Source organism: Empidonax traillii, unplaced genomic scaffold (genome assembly GCF_003031625.1).
Source record: "Empidonax traillii isolate 1590-97213 ecotype Southwest subspecies unplaced genomic scaffold, ASM303162v1 scaffold6:size4315531, whole genome shotgun sequence".
Lineage (NCBI taxonomy): Eukaryota > Metazoa > Chordata > Aves > Passeriformes > Tyrannidae > Empidonax > Empidonax traillii.
The window spans coordinates 3674255-3681001 of NW_020955199.1; the positions used below are offsets into that span (position 1 = coordinate 3674255).

The 6747-nt window shown below is 49.7% G+C and overlaps 1 protein-coding gene across 4 annotated transcripts in view; it reads left to right on the forward strand.

Moving 5' to 3' along the window:
* The first annotated feature begins 4397 nt into the window (after positions 1 to 4397).
* Positions 4398 to 6747, forward strand: part of VCAN (versican) — a 97451-nt gene continuing 95101 nt past the window's right edge. For 3 of the 4 annotated variants that reach the window (XM_027881257.1, XM_027881272.1, XM_027881281.1), the window contains exon 1: positions 5336 to 5599. The gene's annotated coding sequence lies outside the window, so the exon portion shown is untranslated. Of the gene's footprint in view, positions 4409 to 5335; positions 5600 to 6747 lie in introns of those variants that run through there. The other variant, XM_027881263.1, reaches the window with a different exon arrangement.

Genomic DNA, 6747 nt, shown 5'->3' on the forward strand with positions numbered 1-6747 from the left:
ATTTTTTGGCTTACATCAGGCAGAACCAAACACCACCAGCTTTCTGACGCAGGTTTTGGGAAGGATTAGCCATGGGAAGAAAAAAACATCCCAGTCTGGCCTCTTGTCCTTGGAGTCAAGGCGGAAACACTACGGCAGAAGAGAAGGCAGCACCAAAACACAGGAGGAAAACGTACCATTGTGTTTGCCACTATCCAGTGCTGCTGGAAGCCTGGACCTACTCCTGATAAACTCTGTCCTGGAAACACACTATCTCAGTGTAGATAATGCTGTGTCTGCATCATTACATTTAATGCAGAAATAATACCTAACCATCAATTGTGGCTTGTTCTGTTACTGAATGAAACACTCTATTCATAGCTGAGTGCTCTCCCGTCCACTGAAGAAATATGGAGCAAAAATAGGTGGAGAAGGGTTTAACCACAAAAGAAACATTAATATAAGCCATCAAGTGTTTTGTTTGAGAAAATGATTGTATACACTATTGTTACTGCTGCTGTTAAGGTCGTCTCCTCTGAAGAGTTTTAATTTGCCTCTGAAAACACATTTGACTTGAAGGATAGGAAAGAGAAGGACTAGGAAAAGCTTTTCTTAAACACAGAATCCAAGAACTTGCAGAAGTCTATTGTTTTGAAAGATTTTGTGGTTTCTGAAAGCACACTGGGGTTTAGATAACTGAATCACTGCAGAATCAGGAAGCAGCCAATGTTTCTGTACCTCTGAAAGGAGAAAATTGGGCCAATGGACTATTTTTCTGCACATCTGGCATGGCACAGCCCTTTGCAAGGAGATGGGAATGGGAAGACCTTCAGATCTAGTGGCCAAGTGGGATAACTTTGCAAGGATCTTTGATTTGCCTAAACTGACCTTAGTGCTGCTGGCACCTAAATGACATTAATTATTCCCTTTACTTTTATGTAAGGTTTTTCACATTCAGTGACTCAAGAGGAAAAAAAAAGGAGGAAAAGAGTAAAGAAAAGATAAAGAAAAGGTGATTTTGAAGCCATAAAAGATGGCTTAAGAGAACCTATGCCAGACAAATTAGTTTTTCCTTGAGAGACTGTGTTTCAGACTTACAGTATTCTTTCAAGTGATGGGAAGCTTTCTTTTTCCACAGATGTTCAGTTTGATATTTGCACATTGGCTGTAGCCGTGCTCTAATTAATTTCAGATATTTCAAAACAATGGTTTCTCATAAAGGACCATTTAGGGTCTGTGTTTCACATTTAAAATTATAATCATTGTTGAGCCTGTAACATAAAACCTATGCTTAAAAGTGTGTAATGAAAATAGTATTTTTCTTCATCTCTGGCCTACGATGTAGCTGGCAGGATTATTTTTTTTTCTCTGGTGATATTGCTTTAGGATGGAGACAAAGCCTAAACATTTTCCCTTTTCTTGGATTTTCTCACACAAATCTGAACATCTGAAAACAATGATTTGTCATGGGAGACATTTGGCAGCCTGAGGAAAGGTTTACTGTTTCTACTTTTCCTAAAATATTTACAAAGTAAAATATCTGACATTCACAGTAAGTCAGACAATGTTTCAGGCCTCTAACATAATCCGTGGAGGCAGCCTGAGTGGTCTCTCCAAGACGAGGAAAGAAGATCCCCTTTCTAGACAGTTTCTTGGTTCAGTGCAGAAACACTGGCTCCAGAGGAAGACAGGGAGAGTTAAATAAAGTGGGATGAAAACACCGAGGGGTTGCAGAGGTCTGTTTTTGCAGCTTGATCAGCTCTTCACTTTCCCCAGCCATTCTTGAGAGCCCCGAGGGTTCCCGGTGTAACCCACTGGAGTGGGTTAGCACAGGGAAAGGGGATCCTCGCTACCACCTTCGCTCCCTCCGTCCCCAAGTCTCCCCCCCGCCCAGAAACCCTCATCCCACCGCGAAGTGAATGGATGGGGGACGCGGGGGAAGCACACAGCTCCCCGTCTGCCTCCTCTCCTTGTGCCCCACTCACTTTTCCCCTCTGGGAAGGTGCCTCCAGCTCCGGAGCCCCGGGGTTCCGAGGGCTTCAGGAACTCCTCTGGGAGGAGAGGAGGAAGAGGAGGAGGAGGAAGGCGGGGGGGGGGGGGGAGGGGACGGGATAGGATGGGAAGGAGGGAAGGGGGTGGTTTCTGCATCCTCTGCTTTCTTCCCAGCTCCGAGATCGAGCAGCTTTGGCCAGTCGGTTTGCATCAGGGCTCCGTCAGGCGTGGGGTGGGAGAGGAAGGAGAAGGGCTGAAGGGTCTTTTCTTTTTAGAAAAATATTCTATTTTCTTTCTCATAGTGGGAAAATAAAATTAAAAAAAAAAAAAAAAGACAAAAGAAAGATGTGCCAGTAGCAAGGCTGAGTTAGCCCCGGGGTTAGCTCTTCGTTGCTTTTTTGCTTCTTGGTGGTGCCTATAGTTGTCGGTAGGCAGAGAGCACCCCCACCATCCCGCCTTACCCCCTCCACAAATTTCTGGTCCTACTGTCTCCTCCTCCCCAGGAGGGTTGGTCAGCAATTCAGCTGGACCCTCAGCACAGCGAGTGTCCCGATGGGAAGAGACAGGTCCAACTTACACTCTCGGGGTTGTCTTGCTGGCACCCAGGGCAGTCATGACTGTAAGGAGATGCTCTTCAGCAGAGCATGGATCTCCAAAGGTTGGGGCAGCAGAATCACCCCTTCACATTCTTTACCAGGAGCAGTTGTTTCATCTCCAGTGGACAAGAATGAAGAGATGATGGAGAAGCAAGACCAGGGCTGCAGAGGTGGCTCCTGCTCCATCAGGTGTCACCCCTTCTGCCTGAAGCCAAGGCAGGGAATGAGTGAGGACAGATGAGGTCCAGAGAACAATAAGGCTGGTGAAGGGACTCGAGCACAAGTTCTAGGAGGAGAGGCTGAGGGAGCTGGGGTTGTTTAGCCTGGAGAAGAGGAGTCTCAGGGGAGACCTCATCACTCGCTACAACTCCCTGAAAGGAGGTTGTAGCCAGGTGGGGGTTGGTCCCTTTTCCCAGGCAGCTATCAGTAAGACAAGAGGGCACAGTCTTAAGCTCTGCCAGGGGAGGCTTAGGTTGGATATTAAGACAAAATTCTTTACAGAGAGAGTAATCAGGCACTGGAATGGGCTGCCCAGGGAAGTGGTGGATTCTCCATCCCTGGAGGTTTTTAAGATGAGACTGGATGTGACACTCAGTGCCATGGTCTAGTAACCATGGCAGTGTTGGATCAAGGGTTGGACTTGATGACCTCAGAGATCCTTTCCAAGCCAGCTGATTCTATGATTATTTAAAGCTGGAAAGTGGGAGTGGATGGTGAAGGATAGAGGGGCAACTTCAGTTTGACTGTGATGCCTGGACATTTACAAGTTCATCATTTGTCTTTGAGGGTGGTCTGGAGATAAGGAGATACCCAACGCTGTGAGGTATGTCCTGTCCTCCTTTCCAGATGATTAGGATGGTGGCAGGTTGGTCTCCCACTTCTTCATCCAGAAAAGAGAATTGGTGAAAAGGACAGGACAAGTCCAGAGAGATTCCTGCCTTATGCACATATCCTCAAAGGGCTTGTCTGCAGCCTGAAGAGGCTAAGACTGTGTATGGAGAGGGAACAGTGCCCTAATCGTGTGTCTCACACAACCCTCTTATGTTTGGAAGAGCAAAAGAGGCTTTTTTGAATCAATGTGGGAGACATTCAATGTAAAGTGTTCTCCTTTAGTCACAACATTTTGCAGAGGAAGTGTGTATCATCTCAGCAGTGAGACTGCACATGGCAAGGCAGAGAAGGCCAGGCTGGCAAAAACAGGAACTGCAAAGCTTTTGTGTGAAATTACATCAAACCCCCTCAATAATATGCCTGCAACTCTTTATAGTTCCTGTTTGAAAGCACAGAGTTGTATTTCTGTCAGTTCTTCCACCACACAAGGTTCAAGGATTGAGAAACCTGCATCCCAACATGGGGCAAGTCCAGGGCACAGGAGGAACATGTGCCATTTAGGTACTTCTCCATGCATGGGGTATTGGAGAGACTGGTGCTGGTGGGGGCTGGCAGTGGTGAGAGGGCCCCTGCACACTGTGTTCACATGGGAGAAGGGGAGCAGCCTCTCTCCAGCACCCCAAGAAACCAGTTGGGGGTTCGCCCTATTTAGGGAAGAAAGATCAACAAGCTTTGCAAGGTGAGATAAGCATTTCACCCAGCACTCCAACTCCAGGCCACAGCTCACACAGACCTGGTCTGGTTTAAGCTTCCAGGTCTCCATTTCCCCCTGTTTGTCTGTCATCTCTTCCACCTGCCACTCTTCCAATTTAGAATGGAGGTCTATCTTTGGAAATGAGGGCTTTGGGCTTGTCTGAAATCCACTGTCAGCGTAACTCTGGGGACAGACCATCTGGAACACTAACAGCAAGAGGCTCTGAAGGAAAACTCCTCCTCTGCCTCTTCCGGTCGTACCTGGGGCTGCCAAAAATGTGCCCAGAGCAGTGTGATCAGATACCTATTCCTCCAGGCTTTTCTTTTCTGATGTGGGCTTTACACCTTCCTGGGGGAGGGGGGCTTGAGGCATTCAGTGGTCTGAGAAAGAGCACACCACAGGCACCGCTCTTGCCAGCATTTTGAGAGGGTGTCTTAAGCATCTCCCACAGACTGAGATAGGAACATTTTGGGACAGGAGCTGTCTGAAGAGCACAGAAGACCCTTTATTAACTGCTGAAACTCCCTTGTAAAAGGGTGGTTTAGAGTTCTGCTTATGACTTCATCTCTGAGAGGTTTGGACAGCAAATGCAGAGTCTAATCTTAAAAAAAAAAAAAAAAAAAAAAAAAAAGAAGAAAGAAAAGTGGCTGGAGATGCGTAAAGCTAGGGTGGAGAAGCTTGGCTCGGGAGGCTGCCGATGTAAGGCTGCCTGTGAATTCTCATCAGCAGAGGAAGTTTGGAGCCAGCACCAATATATTCTTTTATTGCAACCTCCACTGGGACTGGGGAGGCAAAGGGAAAAAAAAAGGATTTTGGTCCCAGTCGCTTTCCCCCATTTCAGTCGGCTTCGGGAGCCGGGGTAGAGGCATTCTCTTCCCAGTTAATTGTTTAATTGGGGAACAATGCACCCTGTGCACCCTCTCCGGAGGGCTGGTGCCTGTCCCGCCGCACCGGGCTGCGGGTCCCGCTGCGGGTCTGGGGTGCGGGGAGCGCCCCGAGGGGGCCGAGAGGGGGGCCCCGCTCGGCGCAGGCGGGCGCTGGGGGCTCTCCTGCGCCCAGCAGCTGCGGGAGCTTTGGAAATTGCAGGGAGGCTCTCGCAGAGCTTGTGAACCCTCCTCTCCCCGAGCCAGCGCCCCTCCTCTGCAGCGCTGACGGTACAACGCTATAATAATGATGGGTGGCTGAGGCTCGCATTTGAACTTGCAGGCGAGCTCCCTTTGCCCACAGCTCGGTCCCGGCTCCGAAGCCCGGAGTCAGGTGCTTGCCGGCGGGAGGGGAGGGAAGGAGGGGAGACCGAGCTCTGGGAGAAGGGGAGACCCCGGATCCACCGGTTCCTTCCAGCACTAACGAGGGGATTTACTCTTTCATGCGGCCACTGGGATCTCTGGACTAGCCCAGCCACCACGCTGTGATTTTTTGCGATCTCTGCAATACGCTACCTTTTAAGGTAACTATAACTCTTTTATTACGGGTTGGTTTTTTGTACTTTTTTCCCCCCTTTTTCCCTCCCGTTTTCTTTACCTATGTTTGGCAGCAAACACCTAGTGTGAGATTTATAACAATTGTTTTACTGCTGTACCAACAAAGAGTTTGAACTGCAAATCTTAAACGGGAGGGAATAAGCGATGATTGGTGAATTTAAACAACCTGGGGTAAGTTCAACGACACGCAAGAGGGAGAGGAGAAGGAGGGATGCTCGGGGACTCAGACACACACACACACACACACACACACACACACACACAAATATCCAGTGCAAAGAGGAGAACAAAGAAAACTAAGGAATAGAAGACTTTGGGGTGGGAGCCCTTGCAGAAGTGTTTCGTACTGGTAGTTTGGACGGCTGGGAAGGCAGAGCCGCACCTTGGGCTAGGGAGGGAGACAGGAGGAAGCTGCTCCGTACGGATGTTAAGTACACAAAGCGCCCGTGTGGTAGGAGCTACCAGAACGGACCTTTCCCTTCAGCCACCGGCTTTTCTAGAGCTGGGAGAAGCATGTGCTCGGTCTCCTACGCTCTTGTGTGCCCCCCTCATTTTTAATTTTTTTTTTTAAATCCTCTTTTAATCTCTTCCCCTGATGTTCCTGGAAAGCTGCTCGCAGAGGAGAGCGGGGCTTAGGTGCTCAGCATCTCTCTCCCGAGGAGCTGGAGAGCAGCATATCCCCCTGAGCCACATTTTCACTGCGGAAAGGGGGGCGGTGGGTGAGGAGGAGGAGGAGGAGGAGGAGGATCGCGAGGTCAGTGGAGCAAAACGCCCCTCTTAGTCCCGCGTCCAGCTTCTCTGGGGCACGGGCACTGCCTTCCCCCTCCGCTCCCGGGGATCTCGCCTTTGTGTTACAAAGGAGAAGTGGGTGCATCGTGGAGGGAATTGAGGGAGTTCGGACGGCGGGAAGGAGCGGGCGAGCGTGTGTGTGCGGAGAGACGGGACCCTCGGCATCTCCCCCGGCCTCCGACCCCGTCCCCACACAAAGGGCGGCCCCGGCCCTCATTGTCCCCCTGGTCACGTTTTCCCGGCCACCCCCTCTCCCTCCCTCCCTCCCGGCACTGGCTCTCGGGATTAAGCCCCGATGGTTTTTTTTTTTTTCCTTTTTTTTCCC